The sequence below is a fragment of the Bison bison genome, unplaced genomic scaffold (genome assembly GCF_000754665.1).
Source record: "Bison bison bison isolate TAMUID 2011002044 unplaced genomic scaffold, Bison_UMD1.0 scf7180017864345, whole genome shotgun sequence".
Lineage (NCBI taxonomy): Eukaryota > Metazoa > Chordata > Mammalia > Artiodactyla > Bovidae > Bison > Bison bison.
The window spans coordinates 4,528,212-4,532,729 of NW_011494917.1; the positions used below are offsets into that span (position 1 = coordinate 4,528,212).

Here is a 4,518-nt window from a genome sequence, read left to right on the forward strand (position 1 = left end):
ACAGGGATGGCGGAGCCTGGTGGGCTGCCATTTATGGGGTCGCACAGAGTCGGACACAACTGAAGCGACTTAGCAGCAGCAGCAGCAGCAGAGAGGTATATGGGCTTCCCTGGTGGCTCAGATGGTAAAGAATCTGGCTGCAATGAAGGAGACCTAGGTTCAGTCCCTGGGTTGGGAAGATCCCCTGGAAAAGGGAATGCCAACCCACTCCAGGATTCTTGCCTGGAGAATTCCATGGACAGAGGAGCCTGGTGGGTTACAGTTGTGGTTGAAAGAGTCGGACAGGACTGAGCAACTAACTTTCACAGAGAGGTAAATATACTGGCCTTGCACTGCTGTGAGGGGCATCCTAAAATTTGAATATCCACATTCCATGTCTAGTCACTGACAGAGGAGGCCCACATTCTGGAAGAGTATCTCTAGAACTAAGAAAGTTAGAGGACAGATTTTCTTTTTCTTTCTTTCTTTTTCTTTTTTTTTTTTTGGCTGTGCTGGGTCTTTGTTGTAGCATGCTTCGGGCTTAGTTGCCTGGCACAGCATGTGGGATCTTAGATCCCAGACCAGGAATCGAGCATGAATCCCCTGCACTGGAAGGCAGATTCTTAACCACTGGACCACCAGGGAAGTTCCCAGATTTTCCAAATTAGGAATACTCATGGAAATCTGCTCTATTCACCCTTCCCCTCTCCCCACCAACCCCCAGCCCCCAGGAATCTGGAAGCAGAATTTCCCAGGCACTAAGTGCTGAGGAATAGCCTTTCCAAGACTGCCTCATCGACCGGTCAGTCCTATGAAAGTCACAGGTAATTACAAACCAAGAACCATGCAGGAGAAGCAGAGGCAGATTTTATTTTTCCTGGAGAAGGTCGTCTTCCTGGTCGCAGTGCCCCCCCAGGCCCCAGGTCTCAAGGGCAGTGAGAGCGAGTACCAGGAACGACTCACCGCTTTAGCCAGCCGGGCTTCCGCCAGTGCCCGATGGTCACACACACAAAGTTCCTTTGTGGCCAGGGCGCCCTTGGAGGAGACTAGAAGCCTGGCAGCCGCCCGCCCCAACCCTGCCAGGCTGCACAAGAAGGGATTTGTGCCAGCAGGAGAGAGGCAACTCTGCTTTTGAGCTCATCTGATAGAGCCGGCCAAGGAGAAATCAGCCTCTTGCAGAACAGGAAGGAAACCAAACAAGTTGAGATGAACAGCAGAAGGGGCTGCAAGGAGGATCCTCATGGGCAGCGTCGCCACGCAGATGTGCAGGGAAGGAGGGACCATCCTGTGTGGGAGCGAAGCCAGGACACGCGCTAGGGAGTGAAAGAGCCAAAGAAAGTGGCATTTGGCTTGTCTCCCTTTCTTTTTCCTCCCGTCTGTCTGCCTGAAAGATACCCACTTTTTTTTTTAATCCACAAAACCCCAAATTTGTATGATTTCATTTACATGTGGAAGCTAGAATAGGCAAATTCATGGAGACAGAAAGTAGAACAGAGGGTACCAGGTCCTGGGGGAGGGGGAGGGGGGAGTTGTTTCATGTGTACAGAGCATCGGTTTAGGATGCTGAGAAAGTTCTGGAAATGGATGGTGCTGATAACCGGTTGCACATTATTACAAGTGTGCTAAATGCCACTGAATTATAGTCTTAAAAAATGTTTAACGAATTGTCCAACTTGCCATCTTCTTTTATTTCACTTCATGCCAAGTGACTTGGTGAGACTGGACTCCAAGATTTTTGAATATTCAGTCAAAACAGACTGAAAAGGGGAAAATAGTTTCAATAGTAAAGGTTATTTTAGCTTCCCAGGTGGCGCGGTGGTAAATAATTCACCTGCCAGTTCAGGAGACATGGGTTCTATCCCTTGGTCAGGAAGATCCCCTGGAGAAGGGAATGGCAACCCACTCCAGTCTTCTTGCCTGGAAAATTCCATGGACAGAGGAGCCTGATAGGTTACAGTCCATGGGGTCACAAAGAGTCAGACATGATTGAGCAGTCACACATTAATATCTTACCATAATAAAATATTTTAATATTTTATTGTATTTTATAATTATTTTATTGTATTTTATAATAAATACATACATGTGTATTGAAAATCTACTGTCACAAGGCCTTCCTGATGGTCCGTGGTTAAGACTCTGCGTTTCTAATGCAGGGGATGTGAGTTCAATCCCTGGTTGGGGAACTAAGATCCCACATGCCTAGTGGCTCAGCCAAAAAATAAATACAATATTTTAAAAAGAAAAAAAGAAAATCTACTATCATAATGTGATACTTTCCCAGAGTGAAAGACCAGGTAAGAGCAATACACTAATAAGAGAGGGGCTCTGACCCCTGGGTATTAGTTTCTTAAATTTTAATAAACCTTGCTCTCTTTTGCTTTCATTGAGAGGTGCCACAGCCCAGCTTTCAGGTTGTTTATTGCACATCCCCCATTCAGAAGGAAGAAGAGCCCTGCCATGTTCAAATCAGAGCTTTGCGAGGCTCACAGAGATGCCACACCCCGAAAGAGCCTCTTTACCTTTAAGGGACCGAAGCAGTTAAGACAAAACAAAGAGACACGGCAGTCCCACAGCTTCAAGCAAACCCTGATCTGCAGGGTCAGCGTGTTCTACTGAGATGTTAGGATGAGGGACTGTGCCCTTGTCTGACAGATAATGAGAAATTCTTGTCCTCGAGTCCTCCTCCTCTGTCTTCATTACACAGGTCCTGCTTTTCCTCTTTGAAGATGCCCTTAGCTGGACGAGTAGAACCGGAAGCTTCCCCTGTCCTGTGGTCTATTTTTATGACAAAAAATGTGGTATACATAAAAATCTGACGTCTCGCATGAGTGCAGTGGTAAACAGTTACTTGCATTAGGACTAAAAATATTGAATTGTTAGTATTCTGTTTTTGCCCACTGGATGGTGGCTCCAGGGGACCTTATTCATTTCTGAATTCCCTCCCTCATGTTGCTTCCTCCCCAGAACCTAGTCCTGTGCTTCATATGTTTTAGGTGCTTCATAAAAATTGTAACTATTCACGTGGCTTATGGGGTGTGGTTTAAATGCCATCTTACAAAAGAGGAAGACGTTCAGCTAAGATGATCCCATGTTCGGGGACAGTTAGCGTGCTCAAAGTTCAGTGTCAACATTGAAAGTGTTCTTCACTATAATCTCAACCCAAATTTTAAGTCTCTTCTACCCCTGCCTCAGGGCTTCCCTGGTGGCTTAGATGGTAAAGAATCTGCCTGCAATGCAGGAGATCCTGGTTTGATCCCTGGATTGGGAAGATCCCCTGGAGAAGAGAATGCTAACCCACTTCAGTATTCTTGCCTGGGAAATCTATGGACAGAGGAGCCTGGTGGGCTACAGTCCACGGGGTTGCAAAGAGTCAAACAAGAATGAACAATTAACAATTTCACTTCATTTCCACCCCTGCTTCAGTTACCCTAAGATCCACAAAGGCTCACCAATTGCTCTGGGAGAATTCTTCATATTTTCCTACCTTTGTATCTCAAGCCATTAGCCACATCTTATACTTTGCACACCTGCTTCCCAGTCTCATGCCTAACACTGCATTCGTTTCTGCGGGAGCCTCCTAGCCCAGGGCAGACAATACCTCAGGTCATTTCCCCATGGACTATTTGATTAAAAAGAAGGCTAAAACACCTAGAAAAAAAATCCTGTATGGCTTGTATTGAATTTTCTCCATAATTCTGTTACCAGAACAAAGTTACCTAATTTTTCTAAAATTTTCTCTAAAGTAAAGTAAGTTGGACTTGGTATTCCCACTGGAATAAGTGGGAAGAAAAATCTGTCATGTGGTAGAGAGACTTGTTTCCTCCCAGAGTTTCTCAAGAGCCCAGATGCTTATGTAACATCCGAGTGAAGATTTCTGGTCTTTGTTCCATCATGGTCATTGCATGTTTTTTTGTTTTTTTTTTTTCCCCTTTAATTGTTGGTTGCCCTGGGTCTTTGCTACTTTGTGAGGGCCTTCTCTAGTTGCAGAGAGCAGGGGCTGCTCTTTAGTTGCAGTGCTCGGGCTTCTCACTGCAGTGGCTTCTCTTGTTGAAGACCATGGACGCTAGGTCCAAGGGCTTCAGTATTTGCAGCACTCGGGCCCAGCAGCTGTGGTACATGAGCTTATTTGCTCCGAGACATGTGGGATCTTCCCGGACCAGGGATTGAACTCTTGGCCCCTGCATTGGCAGGCAGATTCTTAACCACTAGACCACCAGGGAAGGCCTCTCATTGCATGTTCTGAAGTCTATTAATTTGGAAATTTCCATCACTCTCTACCAAACATGGGCGCAAGGCTCCTTAACCAAACTCTTTGGGATGCATTTACTTAGCAACCAAATGCCCCTTCAGAGAATCTGCCTCTCTCTCACAGGCTCTCTATGTCTTTTCCATTCAAAAAAAAAAAAAGAAAACAAAACAAAATCTCTCTTCCTTAGCTCCTTCTTGAGGAAGCTACTTCCCACTCAGGTGACTCCTGCCTTTCTTCTTATTATATGACAAAACCACAATTATACCAAATATAAAAATCTCTTAATT

The 4,518-nt window shown here is 45.5% G+C and overlaps 1 protein-coding gene across 1 annotated transcript in view; it reads right to left on the minus strand.

Moving 5' to 3' along the window:
• KIAA0226L (KIAA0226-like ortholog) overlaps nucleotides 1-1,334 on the minus strand; it is a 42,460-nt gene extending 41,126 nt beyond the window's left edge. Inside the window, exon 1 of the mRNA XM_010854639.1 lies at nucleotides 943-1,334. The gene's annotated coding sequence lies outside the window, so the exon portion shown is untranslated. The remainder of the gene's footprint in view (nucleotides 1-942) is intronic.
• Nucleotides 1,335-4,518: the final 3,184 nt, after the last annotated feature.